The sequence below is a fragment of the Wolffia australiana genome, chromosome 1 (assembly GCF_029677425.1).
Source record: "Wolffia australiana isolate 7733 chromosome 1, ASM2967742v1".
Taxonomy (NCBI): domain Eukaryota; kingdom Viridiplantae; phylum Streptophyta; class Magnoliopsida; order Alismatales; family Araceae; genus Wolffia; species Wolffia australiana.
In genome coordinates, this window is record NC_135835.1 from 21,307,751 (window position 1) to 21,328,350 (window position 20,600).

The window sequence follows — 20,600 nt, forward strand, 5'->3', positions numbered from 1 at the left end:
AAATCGGAGGAGAGAGAGTGCGCCAGGGGCATATACCCAATTACTTTTGGGCGGCGTCCAAAAGCAATTCCAGGCTTTTTAAGGACTTTTCTGCAAAAAGGAGGATTCAAAATGCGCCAGCCAATGAGAGAGCGACACGTCATTGCGTGTTTAAAAATGAAATTAATAAATAAATCAATTTTAAATCTAATGGATTAAATTGGTTTCAAATTGATTTATTAATAACTTTTGATCCTGAAGTCCGATAGAGATGATTTTTTAATGGATTTGTTCGTCTTGATCCCCTCTTTCTACTTTTATGGTTGGATCGTTCAGATCCAGCCTACATTGATAGTTCAATATTAAGTACTAAACGGGGGTAAAATGGTGATTTTTACCATATAACCTAAGTATAAAAGCTAAATTTTGAGAGGGGGAGCTGATTCTTGATGGTTCTCTATCACAGGTGAAAGACAGAGAGGAGTCCCACCCTGGATCAAGTTATCTGGTACTTTTTCCTTGATTGTATTTGGATTTGTGCATTTTGATTGAGATTAGTTCGATTTCTTGTTTCTTCTTCTTCGTTTTGATCTGAAATTCTTAATCGCTTGGCTTGAGCGGCATGTACAAGCCCCGATTAGGATTGAGAGGACAATTTGAGGGATTCAACTAAGCATTCAACTGCATTCCAAAGAAAAACTCTCAAAAAATTAGTTTTAATTCTTAGGAGATTAAATTACCCCCATTTCAGTTCTGAATTATCAAAGTTGCAAAAACAAACCAAACTCAAATTAAAAATTCCCTTTTAGCCTCTCTAATTGACCTCTTGGATCCTTTTATTAGGATCAAAGAAGCCATTTTAGAGCTCCATATTTCTTCTATTCATCTCAACTCTTCTACCCTCCCTTTCTCAATTCTCATCTAATTAGGGTGACTTGATCCTCGTTGAAGATCAAATTCACTCTAATTAGGATTAAAACACCAAAAAGATAATCACATTGAACTTCCTACTTGCTTCCCTTGGACGACACTCACACTTATCACTATACATGTTAAGTAGAGTTTTATAAATTTTATTGCATAAGCTAGAATTCACAACGACAAGGGCTAAAAATCCATAATTTTCACCCCTATTTTCGGCTTATCAAAAACACCTTCCCAAACCTAATGTTGATGGTGTGATAGGGCCACAAATATCAGCATACACTAATTCCAATGGTCTTGAAGCTCAGAATTCAGTAAATGAGGGGAACTTGGCTCTAGTTTGCTTCCCCGCCACACAATTTCTACAAACTTGCTTAACTTTAGTAATATTAGGCATCCCTTCCACTAAATTACCTTTGACCTAGGTCTGTAGAGTCCCAATATTCTTATGAAAGAGCCTCTTATGCCACAGCCATGCCTCGTCATCTTCTCCTAAAAGAAGACATTGTTTGATTACATCCAGCTTCAACATGTACATGTTGCCACTAGTCTTGTGAGTCTTGGTAAGCTGTCTCCCTTTCTTGTCATGGATTGTAAGATATCCATTCTTCAAGTTGGTCTCACACCCTTGATCATCAAGCTTTCCAAGGCTTAAGATGTTAGTCTTCAAATTTGGGATGAAAAGAACATTGACAAACCTCATGAGCTCGCCATTCTTGCAATTTACAAGAACATCACCTTTCCCTTCATACTTGATTGAAGAGCCATCTCCAAATCTCACAAGCCCCTTCTAATCTTCATTCATATTCTGAAAATAAGATTTCTTCCCACACATATGGCTGCTGGCACCGGTATCAAGATACCATAAATCTTCTTTGGTAGCTACATTCACTCCTAGGAGTAGTGATTCACCACATTCATCAGATAGCATCATCATCAAAGAGGATTCCTCTTCCTCCTCAGCCACATTAGCTTTCTCCTCTTCTCTGGATCTCCTCTTATTTGGAATCTTACATTCATCTGCAAAATGCCGTAACTTTTGACAATTATAGCATTTGATTTTTATTTTTTCAAAAGGCTTCCTTTCTCCATCTTCATTGTCTCCTGTAGTAGTCTTCCCTCGGCCTCTCCCTTTGCTCCCTTTTCCTTGTCCTCTCCCACATGAAGAAGACACACCTTGGCCCCTCTTGTCTTGATTGAAGGCCCTAGAGAGGAGAGCTTGCTCTTCTTCCCTTACATTCCTCTCAAGAAGCCGCATCTCATGCAGCTTGAGATGCCCAACAGCTTCAGCTATCTTCATGTTCTTCAAATCGCAGATTTGCTCAAGTGGAAGGATTAGGGCATCATACTATTTGGGAACTGACCTGAGAAGCTTAGAAACTGCCTCTCTATCTTCAATAACTTCACCCAAATCTCGAAGCACGGTGATAATGCCCACAAACCGTGAAGCATAGTCACCTACTATCTCACCCTTCTTCATGGAGAGAATCTCAAACTCCCTCCTCAAAGCTTGAATTTTTGACTCCACCACACGATCCACGCCCACATGGCGCACTTGAAGAGTGTCCAAATTCTCCTTTGCACTTTTCTTGTTGTCGAGATATCTCCCTTGAGACTCCGGGACAGAATTTTTTTTTTAACAATCAAGGAGAGTGCTAGTCTGTCCTTTTTTCTATTTTCTTCAGTCCCTTCAACCACGCCCAAAAGACCATGTGAATCGAGATGTACCTCCATCCTCATTGCCCAACGGCAGTAGTTCTGGTCGTTTAGCATTAGGGTGGCCATTGGAAGACTAAACTTCAGCCCTTCATCTTGCATAGCCATTGATGGAGACTCCTCTTGCACTTTTTAAGAGTCTCTCCTCTTTGGCATAGCACTTTGAGCATGAACAGCAGGATCTCAACGCTCTGATACTACTTGCTGCGATAAACTCCCCCCTTGCAGTGGAAAATGTGTTCAAAGAACACTTCTACACACTCACACAAGAACAATCAAAGAAATAAGAGGAATAGAGAAAACAAAAAATAACACTTGAATTGATTTGGAAGAGATGATAAAAACACATTACATCCTGGCCTTTATAGGCACAAACACAACTGTTCAAATAAAAATAACTGCCCATAAACTAACTTCCTATAGAGCACCTGTTGGTGCATGATTAAAGCATGTGTTGAAGACATCCCTTCATGGTGCTCAATAGGTTCCAAAGGATGGAGGAGAAACACCTCCTTCACATTATGCCTGTCCGGACGGTCGACTTCCTGAACAATCGCGGCTCACGCCAGTCAACTGCACAGGAAACTCCCATGCAATAATATCATCGTGGGTTTTATCCTTTGCACTATAGACACCCGATATGATCGCAACCTCTCGATCGGGCCTGCCTCTCAAGGACTTCTCCCATTATTGCTAGGAGAGTAGAAGACTCACCAGTGTGACCCAACGACGCCATCTCTCCCCTTCCCAGTCGCTCCAATGATCTTGTCCCCATCGCGAGGGATATCTCTCTATCTAGATCACCGCAAGAGCCAACCAACGTGTCTCTGTTACTCACGTCCGATCCTTTGTGATTTTCAACATTGACCTTGGCCACACAAGTCGCCTCCGGTAGTCCTTTTTTGTTTTCATCAATCACATTTCTAGTGCCATGGCCCCTTGTCGATCAACCCCTCTCAGCCAACGCCGCGCGTTCGAGTGGACTCCTGTCACTCAACCATCATAGCTGCCCTAACGCAACCATCCAGTCGCGCCTGTGCACACTAACCCCTCCCAGAACCTGCGGACTTCTCGCGACTCCCTCCAGTTGCCATGCACCTCAGGACTGACGCTAGCCCTCGCACCATTGAGTGCCCGTCACGATGACAATAGCGGACGAGCATCAACGTGTAATCTTCATAGCCCTCTACCTTGTGGATCGCGCCTCAGGCCTCCGTTGCCACCCGCTACTACTGCTGCACGTCGGAACGCCTGAGTCCCATTGCTAGGGTACATCTTCGCCACCCCTTTTCTTTGTAGTATTAGTATTTCCTTCGGTGCTGGTCTACGTCTGCTTCTCTGCCTTTAGAGACCCAAAGAGAATGACGTAGGTTGGGCACCTTCTTGTGTAAGGACACATCCTTGATGGTGGCGGGTTGGCTTGTTCGAGATGACAGCACATACGCTATTAGACGGTGACTCGTCCCTCACTCCGTCGGCCTTCGAGCTGAACACACGGGTCATTGGGAGCTTGGACAGGATGCGCCATTTCTCAGTGTCATCGCCTGAGCTATGCCCCAGATCTTACGGTTATTAAGGTATTTCTCATTCACTTTAATTATACTTGCACACATTTCATCCCGCCATTGCATCCCCTTGCGATTGTTCCCCTGTGGTTTGGCACATGCCAAACAATTCTGCCCTCGTGTTACATCATAATTGAATGATTAGAATTTTGTTTCATGATAAGAACTATATTTGATGCTCTGATCAGATATAAATATGTGTGACTAAATATGTGTGTATATTATCAATTCAATGTGGAGAATAGGTGATGTAATACGATGAGCGTGCCGGGATCGGACAGCTCGTATTACGTCACAAGATATAAATGAGTAGATTCGTAATTATCAATGAAATGGATGCAAGTCAAGAAAACCACTTAACGGGCAATTGAGATGTTCGTGAAGAGGGAGGATTTTCAACGTCGTCCCCTAAGAGGAGATATTGATCTTATTAGACTCCTGATGACCCTTGGGACCAACTGTGATGTCTAAGGAGTAAGGGGCGTTTGATAGCCTAGAGGTGTCCAACGTCTAAGTCGACGACTAGGTCCTTTACCGCAAGAGAACCCTACGACTCGACAAGGTGGCTATCCTATAGATGATGATCACGAGAACCCGACAGAGGAAGAGATAGGGGTGGACGGCACTGAAGACAGGTAATAATACTGGAACTAATGGAGAGGAGTCGAATAGGTACCTTGTTGACGAAAGTCCATTTGTGGACGGAAGTCCGCGGTGCGGTTAGATGTTCAGGACGCCAGGGAACACAGACGGAACGACAGGCCGGCCCGCAGATAGGATGTAAACGGGAAAGCAGCCCGCGTGGCAGTAGGCAAACGGACGGAGCCGGGAGCGGTCACGGACCAACGGAGATGGCAGGTGGCGCACACCCGTACGGAACTGCGTGGAGCTGACTGCGGGTGGACGCCACGAGTGCACGCAGAGCAGGTTGGTGGACTCCAGACCGCAGATCGCGCTGACTCCAGACCGCGCGGACTGCAGACCGCAGACCACGCTGACTACAGACCGCATGCGTGGACTGCAGACCGCACGCATGGACTGTAGACCGTGCAGACTACAGACCGCAGACCGCGCGTAGGGCAGCGCCGCGCGCGGCTGCGCGCGTGCGACCGCACGCGGAAGCTGTACCGCACGGTTGGGCACATGCTGGGCCAGGCGTGCGGACTGGTGGAATTGGGGGGGCGAAGGAGGAGGTCAATGAGCGCACTGGCGCCAGCGGTCGGCGAAGAAGCCAGGCGCGGACAGCGGGGCTGGTGCAATATCTCCAAGAAGGAGATTTCTTGAGAATAACCACCCAAGAAGATTCTTGGAGATGGAACTTCTTGATCTTCTTGGAATATCTTGATGGAGTTCTTGACAAATCTTGGAACGGGTGGACGTCGGCAGCACTTCTTGAATCTCAAGGTACCGCCAGAGTTATCTCAACGAGGGAGTCTTCAGGGCTTCAAGAAATGGAGAGTCGTGAATCTTTAGGTGTCTTCAGAGTGATCTCGACGAAGACAATTGAACGCGTTCCCACGGAGTGATCTCGACGTGGGGGACGCAGGCTCTAATCCACGGAGTGATCTCGACGTGGGCGAGGGCAGCCACTCCTCTCTACACTCTAACTATGATAGGGTGGAGACAATTTTGCAATTTTCTTCAACAAAAGCCTCAACCTTCACTTGGGCATGCTATCCCCTTATATAATGTGGATAGGTGCCAAGTGAGATCGTGGAGAGGATGAACCGCCGTGAGATGTGGTTTGACCCCTCTTTAACAGTTACAATCAAATGAAAACATAATGTGGACGAGGCCCAAAGCACCGACCCAGTCCGTAAAATCCAAGAACGAAAACAAAACCGAGAGAGAACAAATAAAAGACAAAGATAAGATGCTTGCGCGGAGTACTTAAACCCCGGGTGGCGAGCATCAGTGCGAGCAGCTCAGCGTGGCTGGAGTCGTCCCATCTTGGCGTCAGCTGAATGGTCCCCCATCAATAGGGCACCCTGCTAATACTCCAACAATGCTCAAATAATTTTTACCAAACCTCAATCTTGAACTATTGAAGATTTTTCTGCCTCCACCACCTCATCAAGAGCTTCCTCAGCTAACCCTACAATCAAGGAATACAAAAACAAACACACGAGCAACCAGAATGACCTTACCCAGCTTCTTCCACACGATCTAGGTCTCACGCATTGATCTCAATGGATCAGTTCAGGGATTTTTCTAGAGGAGTCTTCCCCTTGTACGTAACTCATATACATGAATTTCTTTTTTCTCAAAAGGGATCGCTGTTCTTCCTTTTACTTTTCTCTTGAGCATGGTCAAAATCCTTCATCTATCTCTTGAAGAATGCATGCACGATCAGGTAAACTCAAGGCTTCCATTTCCCTATCTTTCTTATTTCAAGGGTCAAATAGTGAAGATAATAAACATAATTTCTTATTTCTCATTCCATTCAAATATCCTAGTCTTACACCTAAATCATAGGTGTAAGATTAGGCATTGCTCAATGTAATAGATACTTCTTTCAAGGGTAAAATAATGAAGATAATAAGCATAATTGAATTTAGTAATGTTGATAGTTAGGCATAGAAACTTACCCTTACAAACATTACTCTATACACCTGAAAAAATCCAAGAAAATAGGATGTCGTTTGTGTAGATTTCTTCCTTAGAACCATTTTGATTATCAGATAATAAGTAGAAAATCATTTTAGTCAACTTTGACCTAGTGTTGCGCATTAACCAATGTTATGGTTGACTTTTCATTTGCCTTAATAGAATCATTGTAAGTTCATCAAAATTCCCAAGACTCATGATTCATGCTAAGGTATCAGTCTTCAGAGATTTACTCAAGAACTGTAGAACAATTTGTCCTCCAAAGCTTGTTGTATCCTTCATGGCCAATTAGAAATATGGTAAGTACATATCCCTCCCAAAGTAGTTTCCCCCCTTCGTAACATTATTTTACAAATTCCTCCACTACATTGAAATAGCATAAAAATACAAAACCACCCTCATACTTTTAGGTTGACCTGACAATCAGATCGCCGTATATCAAGGTTTCAATTTTTCTGAATCATGGCCTTCAGATTTCTTCATTTTCTCTCTCCTCCAGCTGTTGACAGTTCATCTTGCCTTCCACGTTAAGAATGGAATGTCTATGCAAATCTAGTGTTGAAATATGTAAAAAAATATGAAACAATTTCAGAAAATTAGAAAACACCATTAGTAATTCTAAATAAGTAGTATTTATTTTTTTAAAATCAATTTCTTCATGAATGTAAAGTGAAAGAAATATGTTAAAACTCACACTATAGGAAATTTTAATCAGTTTAAATCACGATAAGATGGAAAGATGGACATCTGGATGCATACATTTAATATTATGCATGTTATCAGACTCGCTCCTACGATACATTTGAGTGAGTTTTATATCTTTCATCAATATTATTTTATTTCAGAACATTAAAATTACGAGGACACTAAAATTATGTACGCAATATGATGAAGTGTTACTTACGATAGGAAAGTACGGAATTATATATATTTACTATGATGTGTATTAATGAGATACAGAAATACTTATTTAACTTAAGAGTTTAAGCTAAAGGGAGTTGAGTAAAACTATCTAGTTTTTAATTTAACTAATTAGCTAGATACACAAAGATAAACATTAAAATAAGATAGAGAGACTGGTGAGAGTGATTTACATTGAAAATATATCATTAGTAAGTCTGCAATAATGTTAGAGTATGACTTATATATGTGCAGTCTTTATTTTATAACTACATAAATTTTTGTATATTTTATATCAGTATTTTTAATGGCAGAAAAGTGAAAGATAATAGGATGTCTTTGTCAATAGTCTAGAGGTGTTTGACAGAATGCCTCATAGTGGTCAAAAGACAGGAATGAATTTCATAGGTATTTTTCATAAAGTAAGCTCAATACAATTTGTGTGAAATTCCTGATGCTCAGAAGGTGTTCCTCGAAAGTCAACAAGGCAAAAGTTAGAAGAAAGACTAACTTTGATTTGAGTTGGATTTATCCATCCAGATATGGTGAAATCATAGAAATCTAGTCATGACGTTCAGAAAACTCACCTGAATTGCCTTCATTATGCGACAAAGGATGGGCCGCTATTCGCCACCCCTGACTTTGGCTTGCATCCCCGTCACTCTTTCATAGTGGTCCGAATCCAAGGAGCTCTGACACTTCTAAGGCACCGCCATAGGAATTCTAGACAGTGGGAGAGGTGTGACTCCTCTCTTCTGGTTGGTATCATCTCTAAAAGGTTCTCGCGTGCACTAGAACTGATCTCGATCAGAAGATATGGACATTAGGGATTGTAAGCCCAATTATAAAAATTTAAGAGGGCCTTCCCTGGATGCGGATGAGTTTTGTAGAAAGGGGTCCCTCTAGGGGCTGTAGGATGGGCTAAGGACCCTTCTTTCTGATGGAATTTGCCATATGGCAGCGAATGTCAATGGCCAGTGGAAGAGATGGAGGGATCTACCCCTGGCCGTCGGATCTCAGAGATGACGTATCCAACTACTGAAATTAAATTGTAGCTGTAAACCCTCAGTAATCTGGTGCACCCATTTTGCCATGTCAATGTCCTTGTCAACTTGCCCCATCATCGTCCGCATGCATGATGTACCCGTAGAGGGGTCCCGTCATCCTTGGCACGCAACATAGCCAGTCAAAAGGCCTGAAAAAAGAAAGAATAATATTAAATAATATGAAAATATCACCACCCAATCTTCCTTAAAGAGATTGGATGAATGAAATCATGTCCATTTACTTAAAATAGCCATATATGACATGGGTTTTGCCCTAACTCCGCTCAAAGCCTGATCATCTCTTCTTTTATGTTTAATTAAATTGGCAGCCCATTAGGCCATGATAGGTCTCATCACTTACGGACTGATATCATGATAAATGAACATATATTTCCATACATTTTAGATGCTTTTTGTAGTACTAATTTATAATTTTTAACCAAACATTTATGCATTAGCTAGAAATTCATACTTTTGCACGTTATGGTTATTGTTCACTAACTTCATTGACTTATATGAAGCCAACCATTTTGATTACTTGTGAGTATTTTATAGTTACAAATGTGCAGAATTTACAGGAATTAGAAGATACAATTTTTAGGAAACTGGAGAATTTTTGGGAGCTTGGTGATTATCAAAATGGGCTGAAATGATGAACGGTGTTGTGGGCTTTTAAAATAGAAATCAGAGGGGCTTCGGCCACGACCTGACCTACCTATTGAGATTTCAAACACCTTAAAAAAGAAACAAGCTGGAAATTACAAGGCAAAGCTCTCAACCAATGGAGAAAAATAGGTAAAATGGTAACAAAAGAGAACAGAAAATGCCCAAAGGGGTATTTTAGTAATTCTTAAAATTTAAAAATACAATTTTCCTCCCTCATTTCCCATCATTCTGGACGTGCTATAGCAAGTGTCTGGCCAGCAGAACAAGGCGTATTTCAGAATTCAGGTTGTTCAACGTACTTAATGTAAGTTTGTTGAAGTTTTCATTCAATCTCGTCTCTTGTTTGCATTAAACAATGCCCAATAATGGCAAAATATAAGGATCTAGACTTGAGAGTAAGCACTGAGGCCTCACCATACTTGCATTGTGGTTTTAGGAATCTAGGTTTCCATTTTCACATCATCATCCGTCCATTTATCTTTAAAATTTATCATTTTCTTACTCTAAACATTCCATTTTCCCTACTTTATCTCTCTAGAATCATTTTATTCACTCTCTAGATCTTCATACACATCCCTTGTTCATCCTCTCAAAATTTTTATAAGAAGTATCCTTTTTTTTGCACCTTCAAGTTCCATTTCGAGCTTCTTCTACACTCTCTCCTCAGTTTCTCTCTCTATCTTTCCATTTCAGTCATTTTCTCTCTCTCTAAACCTGTTTCTTTCTCTGTCCAAAATCCATTCCGGTCTCCCTCTAGATAATCCTTCATTCTTCATTTCAAATTTCAAAAAAAATCGTGTTTGAATTCCATCATTTAGGACAAAAAAAGTGGAGAGTGGAGGACTTTGTCAAATTGACTAAGTCCTAACCACATTTGGTCAAGCCCAATAGGGCTTATCCCATTTGGCTAACTCTCGACTTAGCCAAATTGGGCTGAACCACAAAGGCCTGATGGCGCATGCCATCTCAAACCATCGACGATGCCGTCTGAGCTGCCCACCACCGTCGTCGACAGCCAGGTGAAAGCATGCTCATTATTGCATTTTGATTTTCATCATTTTCGTTAGTTGTATTTTGTGTTTTTTGCACTCGTGATTTTGTTTTTTGTCGCATTGCGACGCATCCCGTATGTCCATTTTCATCGTCATAAGGAAGGCCCCTAGTCCTTTCCCCTTTCCTTTTTATGTTTTAATTTTTCTTATAATGTTTCTATAATTTTTATTATATAAGGGTTCCTAATTGGACCCAATGCCCTTTCTATTGACCCATTAAGGGAGCCCGATTGGCCTCCCCCTTTATAACAGAAGAGGATGCGCCCTAAGGGGTTAGACCAGGAACAATCAAAAATCATTGTGTTGATTTTCGTTTTGGGTCTCACTCCTTCGTTCAGAGAAGAATACTGAGGAAGGGGGAGTTGAGGGAGAAGAGAGCCAAGGAAGAAGGGCAGAACGAGAGGACCACTGCCAAGGGCCGTCGTCCCCGTTCAATTCGTGATTCAAGCTTACCGGTGAAGGTCGCTCCTCAATCTCTAGTCAGATCTCGCTTGATTTCACCTTCTCCTGCGGGTCCTCCCAGCATGACGCTGGGCAATCCTGTCCGCGTCTGGTGCATGCACGGACGACCCGGACAGACAGGAGAAGATAAAAGGAAGGGAAGCGGCGGCCCCATTCCTCGTTTGTGAATCGGATCCTCCCCATGTTTTCCAAGCGACTCAGGGATGATGGGCCTACCTCGCTGCAGGTTTCCCGACGGTGTGCGAACGGGAACGGCTTGGAGTCTCTCGATGGATCGCGGAAGTCAAATCAGTCAACCAGGTGGGAGATGATGCGGTCAACCGGCTGACTACCCACGTCTGCAAATGGGTGTTGATGCCCTCTTCTAGTTTCCATAGGTGGGTCGTTACACACCTTCTGCACCCCTCGCCTGTTGACCAGCGACTAATGTTTGCTGGGCGTGCATTAAAGCCTGCTTGCGCTTACCTACTGGGAAATTTTGTTGCATCTAGGGTGCTCCCTCCATGTTTAACACTCTAGTACCAGCAGAAGTCTCCAGCACCGTGAACGCCGCATGATTAAGGACCCTTATCTCGCTCTCTGTGCCCTGGCCACGGCGGGCGTTTGATAACCCTTCGACTCGTGCATCCCAACTATCTGGTCGAGGACCTTGTATGCGACGAGGTTGGTGTCATCATGCTGCGCCTCTGAACCTTGCATGAAGTCACGGGCTGCTGCTCGCCACTATTACCATGTCTCTCTGCATCCCATCACCCTGGACACGCGTGCTATGCCTGGACGTGCTTTGAGCCATTCACCCAATGCGCTCTTGACTCTACCGCGCTCGGGCTAGGTAGGTAAGAGAGGTTACTGATAGAAATTATGACATAATTGAGTGTCTTCCTGGTACAGACGAGTCCATCCGTTACGTGCGAGCCCTACGGATTGATTCTGTTTGGCCGTAGACGTCCTCGTCACTGCGACGAGTTTTGAGATGTTACTGTCGCCATCACCCGGCAACCAGTCCAAGCTCGGAGCTCGACGCCTCCCTCGAGTCAGAGACTGCACGTACGACACGTAGGATGCATTGAATGGTAGTTGCATTGACCCCATTAGGGTTTATCTGTTCGATACCACTATCTATCTAGGTACCAAACCATCATATTCAGTACCAACCAGACGACGTCCTCAATGACGTCTGACATCGAATTGGTATCAGAGCCCAGCTTTGGTCCTTATGTGGGTCTCATGTGTGGGCCTTATGTGGGTCTAATGTGTGGGTCTTACGTTGGCATCTATGTGCCAATTATTGAGGCTTCATGTGCAGCGGTGTTTTTCGACTGCTGGCCCGTTTGAGTGCAGTGTGCTTCTTATTTGGTGGCTAGGTTAAGTATTGTCACCTCCCTCCTTCAGCTGGCCACTTAAAACCTCCTTTAGAAACCACATTTTTCTTCTTATATATATAGATATATATTCCTTTATCTCTCTTTTTTTTATCTCTTCCTTGAACTTAAAATTCTCCATGCAATAACAAAGTTGAGGGAGCAATAATATCATCAATGATTTAAACACCCTTTTACTAAGAATGCTTGGACTTGTAATATATGTGGAAACCACATTAAAATACATTGTTAAATCACTTGCTCTATTTAGTGCTTGAGATGAAAGGTCTTGTAAATTGAAAGCAATACACATAAGCCCAAAATTGAAAGCAATCGCACGCCATGTTTTGGGTTTACTGTTAAGTCCACATGTAGTGCTTAAATATTGTACTTTTAATTCAGGCTTAATTATATCATACCAACAATATTTATGAAAGTTTCCACTTAAATACCCTGTAATTAATATAGGGCAAGTTACGGGGCAATCCATAGAGAGGCAGAAATTTATTTTAAAAGTTTTTTTCAAGCTTGTAATTAAGGAAATAAGTTTAAAACAAAAAATATAATTTATAGGACTTTTCAAGATTTTAGTTAATTTATATAATTTCATATGATTTAAGTTAAAGAAGAAATACAAAGAAAAGCGCTAAATTATTTTAAATGAATTTTCCTATTTAATTAACACCAGAAATAAAAAAAGATTTTCTAAGAATTTTCTGAAATTTAATTTACACCAAAAATCACTATAAATATTAAAACAAGACATAACTATATTTTAAGAATTTTTTATATGTTAAAATAACTAGAAATTGATTGTACTAGTTTATGGGATTTTCCTCGCTTTTTGGAGTTTCTAAATACAGAAAATATTTTTTCTTAATTTTTTATGTTTTTTTCTAATTGTTTCCAAATTTTGGGTTATAATTTTTAAGTTTTAAAATAAAGTAATTACCTACTCCGGCGATTATTGGCAGAGGGCGAGCGGCTGCAATAGTGACAGACCTACTATGACATTAGCTGAGCGGCAATAGAGCAGCCGCGACTGCGGTGGCAGACCGGATGGGGTGGCGGGCCTGGTTTGGCCAGTATAGGTGACCAATTGGGTTATTCCAATTGGTTCAACCCAGTTGGTTAGCCCAATAGGGTCAGCCTGATTTTACTCAAAATTTGGTATTTAATTCAAGGAATTAACACAACGTTATGCATTTAAAGAGTTTAAAATAACGTTGTTATCAGATACTTTTCCAAGTAAGTTCTAATCTTTACAAAGTTTTCTGTTCATTAATGAATATATGGAATTTTTTGTTGCATGGAATAACCCTATTAAATTGAAATGGCCGGTTAAAAAATTATTTTTAATATTAATTAATGTGGGGACACATTACTGAAATATTCAGATTTTCTAGAATTGTATTGGATTTTTTGGGAATTTATTTTAGGATGAAATTAAAATTTAAATATACAGAGATATATTTATCTGAAAAGGGGCTTTTAAAGCAATTTCCTGGTCACCCATTGCAAGCGTAGAGTTCCAATTAAAATAATCAAGATTTTTGTATGGTTTTTTAAGAAAAATGGAGAGATAGAGTGCAGGACATCTGCATAAATATATGTTTTGGCCGACGTCAGTTTATGCGCCTGAATATTTTCAAGGACTTTTGTGTTAAATTTCAAGAAATTGATTTTTCGAGCCCACATGGCCAAATCTCAGCCGTCGGATGAGACTTTGAGGGCTCAAATGCGAAGATTAAAGAATCTCTCCATGGGGTAAGAACACTGCCCGTGCTGCACATGCAAAGCACGTGCACTGGAGGTGATGTCGTACGTCATCAATTTGGGTATCGAGAGGATGCTTGGATGCCTCGATGATGTTGGACGTCATCAGTGATGTCGTTTGATAGATAGTTCCCTAACGAGATGTAACTATGTGATGCGATGAACCCTAAGCGGATGTACGTGGAGGCCCTGACTCGTGGGGTTCGCCGAGTTCCAAGCTCTAGGGTTGCGAACGATGACGCTGATTGTGAACTTCTGACCTCGTTGGAGTGATGATGGCCACTACGACATCGAACAGATAATTCTGTTTGCACTCGCACATAACAAACGAGCTCAACCCGTGTTGGGGAATTCATTTGAGACATAGTTTTTGTGATATAATCTAACCCGATTACCGGTGGGTGCAGCCAAAAATGTACTGAAAGACGTAATATAACTGAGGAGCAAGGGGAATGACCTACCTCATCAGTGGCAGCATTCCTCATCGGTGTCTTCATTGGTACATGGGCCAGTGCGGGTAGGTAGGCAGAGGCATTCTTTAGCTCGATTGACGAGATTGTAGGCGCGTCTATCTTCTCCAAGATAGACTTACGGAGTGGCTACCATCAAGTCAGAATTAGACCAGGAGATGAATGGAAGACGACATTTAAAATAAAGGATGGCTTATTTGAGTGGAATGTGATGCCATTTGGGTTATCGAATGCACCCAACACATTTCAGCGCTTGATGAACGAGGTGCTACGACCGTATATCGGCAGATTTGTCGTCGTATATTTCGACGACATCCTAGTTTACAGTAAAACTAGGGATGAACACGCCCAACATCTATGCCAAGTGTGCGCATCGCTACGACGGGAGAAGCTATACGCACATCCGAAGAAGTGCACCTTCTTCGCCGCCGAGGTCTCCTTCCTCGGTTTTATCTTATCTGCTAGTGGAGTGGCCGTCAATCCGGCCAAAGTCGAGGCCATTGTCTCCTGGCCAAAACTAAAAAGCTTACACGATGTCCATAGTTTTATCGGATTGGCAACCTTCTATCGAAGGTTTATCCCCGGGTTTAGCGGCATTAGCGCCCCCATCACGGACATCCTAAATGGGGAAAAGTTTGAGTGGACCCTCTCCGCCGATCAGGCCTTCGAGCTTCTCATGAAGCTCATGACCGAGGCACCAGTCCTCAAACTCCCGGACTTTAACGAAGTATTCGAGGTCGCCTGCGACGCATCCGGAGTTGGGATTGGTGGAGTACTTAGCCAAAGAGGGCACCCCATCGAGTACTTCAGCGAGAAGTTGAACGACACTCGAAAGAGATATGATAACTATGACCGGGAGTTCTATGCTCTCGTGCAGTCCCTCCGGCATTGGCACCATTATTTGCTTCCCAAGGAGTTTGTCCTCTCCTCGGATCACAGAGCTCTACGACATCTACACGATCAGAAGAAGGTTAGCGATCGCCATGCTAGATGGATCCCGTACCTTAAAGATTTTACCTTCGTCATCCGCCATAAGAAGGGTAAGGATAATGTCGTTGCCGATGCGCTAAGTCGGCGCCCCACGGTACTTAGCATAATGAAGACCCAGATTCTCAGGCTTGAGAGAAAAAGAGATGACTATGCAGAGTGCCCCGATTTCTCGAAGATCTACTCAACCCTTACATGTACTCCCATCACCAAGTCGAGAGATCACTATCTCGACGACGGCTATCTCTTCCACGGCCGAAGACTTTGCATTCCGAGCACATCGATTAGGGACTTCCTCATCTACAAAACCCACGCCGGTGGGTTAAGTGGCCATTTCCGGGTTAACAAGACCATCCTCGCCCTAGAGGATAAGTTCTACTGGCCTTCACTAAAGAGGGATGTAGGGAAATTTATTTCCCGATGCCTAACATGTTCTCGTGCAAAACTCACGAAGCAGAACACGGGACTGTACACCCCTCTACCGAAAGACCTTGGGAGGATGTTAGTCTCGATTTCGTTTTGGGGTTGCCCTAAACCGCGTGTCGCCACGAGTCGATTATGGTCGTGGTAGATAGGTTCTCCAAGATGGCACATTTCATTCCAGGTTCGAAGACCTTTGACGCCTCTCGGATCGCACGCCTCTTCTTCGACCATGTCGTCAAGTTGCACGGAGTGCCCAAGACCATCGTTTCGGATCGAGACGTGAAATTCACCAGCTATTTCTGGAAGACGTTGTAGGTCCTCATGGGCACACAACTTTAATTTTCTTCGGCATACCATCTGCAGACGGATGGCCAGACAGAGGTTGTTAATCGCAGCCTGGGCAACCTTCTGAGATCTATCGTCGGCGACAATGTAGCCGCATGGGATCAAATCCTACCACGAGCGGAGTTCGCCTTCAATTATTTGGTCAACCAAACTACGGGCAAGGCGCCGTTCGAAATAGTCTATGGTCAACTACCACGTCGACCCATTGACCTCATGCCATTACATGACAAACATAGAATCTCAGATAATGCATTCGAATTTGCCGAGCATATTAGAAACATGCATAACGACATACATTCACGCATTGCATCCATGAATGAGCAGTATAAGGCGCCAGCTGATAAGGGTCATAGGTCCATGTCATTCTCTAAGGGAGAACTGGTCTTAGTCAGATTGAGGCATGAGAGGTTCTCTCCTGGGGTCGCTACGAAGCTCCATGCTCGTAGCGCCGGGCCTTTCCCGATAGCCCAAAAGATGAACGATAACGCCTATGTCGTGAGCATCCCGCCAAATTGGGGGATTAGTTCGACGTTTAACATCAGTGACTTATCCCGATACCAGCCCTCGACACCGATCATCGAGCCTCACAGCCACTTGAGCCTCAGTAGTAGTGAAAGTGAGAGTCAACCCACTCCATCTCCGTTTTCCCTCCTTGTACGGCAAGACGCGATAGAAACGATACTGCAGGAGGTAATTCACGCTGAGGGGGAGCGAGTTGGCCGTTCTTTTCTAGTCCACTAGCAGGGGCGACCATCATCCGACGACACATGGATCTCTGAGGACGACTTTCGCCGACTCTGACCGGACCAGCTTTCACCACTCGAAGACGTTGCTGAGCTTTGCTCGCCAGAGTCGAGCTCCTCCCACCCCGGGAGGATGATGGAGGACCATCTTGGAGATGACACGACGGGACGTCGTCAGCCACGATGAGCAGCTCGCGCCGACGCTCGCCACCCGGGGTTTAAGTACCCCGCGTAAGTATTTACATTTCACTTACGTTTGTTTTTCCATTTGTTATATTTTTGGATTTTATGGATTGGGCCAATGTTGGGCCCCGTCCTTCGTCTTTCGTTTTATTTTAGTCTGTATTTCAAATTTGTAAGGAGAGGCCGAACCACGTCTCACGACAGTTCGTCCTCTCCCCACGTTCACTTGGCATCCATCCTCACTATGTAAGGGGATGGCATGCCCAAGGAACACTTGGAGTCATTTGTTGAAGAATTTTCAAGCTTGTGTCTCCCCCTATCGTAGGAAGTAGTGTAGGAGACTTGGCTAGTCTCAACCACGTCGAGATTACTCCGTGGCATAAAGCCCTTGTATTCCACGTCGAGATCACTCCGTGGGAAACGTATGAAGCGTTCCGTCGAGATCACTCCGGAGCGATCAAAAGAAGTCCAAGAAACCGCCTGCACCAGGAGCTGAAGACTCTCCCGTCGAGACCACTCCGAGGGAGCCAGCAGTTCCAGGATCATCACTGTCTCACTCCACCCCATCTGTCCAAAGAATTCCCCAAGAATTTCCAAGAACACCAATTCTTGGGTGTTCTTGAAGTGTTCTCGTCCAAGAAAGCCAATTCTGGGCTCAAGAATCACCGGCCGCTGCCAAGTACGCCTCCATCGCCAGCCAGCCCCTTTCCTCCACCCTGTCCTCGACCCATTCTTCCCCGTCCTCGCCACTCTCGCCCTGTCATCCTCGCCGAATCTCCCTTTCCTGTCTTTCTTGTTCTGCCACCCACCCTCATCTCCTTCCCCGTTTCTTGTCCCCTTGTTCACGCTCGCTCACTCCATCGTCCTTGCCTTGCCACCCACCCTCGCTCTTCCCCCTGGATTCTTGCCGCCCGTCCTTGTTCGTTCTCCCCGATTCTTGATCCGTCGCCCTCGCCCAAACCATCCCCCGCTACCCGCCCTGACACCCCACACGTTCAGCCTTCCCTCTGCCTTCACCGCCGGCCCTTCCGCCCTCCACTGCCGTGACTGGGCCCCCGCCATCGCCAGTCGCACTCCTCTCGCACTGCCGCGTCCCGACGCCAGCCACGAGTGCGGCCTCTTCCCCACGCTCTGTGCCCGCGCAGATCTGTCCTGCGCGCCCAGGGTCGTGAGTCGCGCCAGCGCGAGTCGCGTCCGGGCGGCCCGCGCCTTCGCGCCCACCTCCGCGCGCTCAGAGCTCAAGCTCGCGCGCCCGCCCATCCTATGCCCCACGTGCGCCCGGTCGCCCGCTGCTCTCAGGCGCCTGCCCGCGTGCCAGTACCCATCGGTAACGTGCGCATTCCCACCTGCGCGCGCCGTGGATACGTACCCCGTGAGCGTCATGCGTTACTTGCCTGCACGCGCCGTGCACCTGTGGACCTGCGCGCACCCCACGCCATCAGGCCGCCCTGTGCTTCACCATGCTCTCGAGCACCTCGGCCAGCGTGGTGACCTCATCCAGGGGAACGTCCTCATCGGAACAACTGCCTCTAGTGACACTATCGTCACCCCCTCGCAATTCAAGAGAGATCTTTACGCCATGGACCAGCAATATCCAGGTACCCTCTCGTCTCCTCTCCATCTTTCTAGTATTATTACTTTTTGCAGTCTTGTCTTCTGCTATCACGTCCTCTGCCGTCGTTCCTCGATTCATCTCTCGGATAGGACTAGCCACCTCGTCGAGAGTAGGATCTCTTGTGGTTGCACGGATAGCCATTGTCTTAGACGCTGGACACTCCAGGGCCGTCAAAGGCTCCTCTCTACGTAGTCGTCTAGTAGTTCTCGCGGGTCATTGGGAGTTTGATCTAAGATCATTCTCTCCTCTTTGACCGGCACGGCTTGCACCTTTACTCGGTGATCCTTCCGCTGCTCATTCGTTCTTTTCATCAGTTCATCATCTTGCATCGTACGTTAATGCATCATATTCCTGTGGCGTAATACGAGCCGACCGATCCCGGCAGATCGTATTACATCAGTAAGTGGGTAACACAATAATCTGGCAGCATTTCTGGCAGCCAAGTGGTGTGGCCGTTAGGATTTGGCGGGTGGACTAGGCGTCTAATATGGCAAATCACGAACGCTCCAAGTGTTAACCTGGCGAGGTAGCTAGGCGAGCGCCAAGAACAATTAGAGGTGTCGTAAGATTGTCGACTCGCATTCGTGGGTACCCCATCAACGCTGAGCAGAAAGCCAACCGCACTAGCTCAAATGCGAGGTATCTGACAGGGTGGGGTGCGACATGCCGATCGACGTCTGGTGTAGCTTGGTCAGCGAGGAGCACCCCTCACGGACCTCCTTAAGAAGGAGCACTTCGAGTGGAACCCCGCAGCAGATCGCGCCTTCGAGCTAGTGAAGAAGCTTATGACGGAGGCACCAGTACTTAGACTTCCCGACTTCGCAAAAGTCTTTGAGGTGTCCTGCGATGCCTCAACAGTCGGGATAGGGGGAGTCCTTAGCCATGAAGGACATCCCATCGAGTATTTCAGCGAAAAGCTGAATGACACGCGCAGGCGATACGACAACTATGATCAAGAATTTTACGCCCTAGTGCAGTCGTTGCGACATTGGCGCCACTACCTCCTCCCGAAGGAGTTTGTTCTTTTCTCGGACCACAGTGCGCTACGTCACCTACATGACCAGCACAAGGTCAGCGATTGCCACGCACGGTGGATCGCCTATCTCCAGGATTTCACGTTCGTCGTTCGTCACAAGAAAGGCAAAGACAATGTAGTAGCCGATGCCTTGAGTAGACGACCGTTAGTCTTGAACGTGATGAAGACCAAAATCCTTGGGTTTGACCAGCTACGCGAGGGTTACAGTGATTGTCCCGACTTCGGGAAAATCTTCGCGCAGGTCCACGACAGCACGGTCCTGAAGTCCCGGGACTACTACATCAACGACGGGTACCTCTTTCACGGCAAGAGGCTATGCATACCCCAGACGTCCCTCCGAGACTTCCTAGTATGGGAGACGCACGCCGGCGGCTTGAGCGGACACTTTGGCATCAACAAGACGATCTAGGAGATGGAGCATCGGTTCTTTTGGCCGTCTCTGAAAAGAGACGTGGGGAAGATCATTTCCCAATGCTCCACGTGCATGAGAGCGAAGATGACAAAGCAGAACGCGGGCCTCTACACGCCCCTACCCGTCCCCGACAGGCTGTGGGAAGACGTTAGCGTAGACTTTGTCTTAGGTCGGTCTAAGACCCTGAGGAACAATGATTCCATCATGGTTGTCGTCGATCGCTTCTCGAAGATGGCACACTTCGTGCCGCGTTTGAAAGCATCCGACGCATCTAGAGTCGCTCGGCTCTTCTTCGATCACATGGTCAGGTTACACGGCGTACCGAAGACCAT

At 45.2% G+C, this 20,600-nt stretch overlaps 1 long non-coding RNA gene across 1 annotated transcript; it reads left to right on the forward strand.

The window, feature by feature from the left end:
- The first annotated feature begins 10,741 nt into the window (after window positions 1-10,741).
- Window positions 10,742-12,377, forward strand: LOC144716700 (uncharacterized). The gene is made up of 2 exons (XR_013584976.1): window positions 10,742-11,294; window positions 11,409-12,377. It is a non-coding gene; the product is annotated as an uncharacterized LOC144716700 (long non-coding RNA).
- Window positions 12,378-20,600: the final 8,223 nt, after the last annotated feature.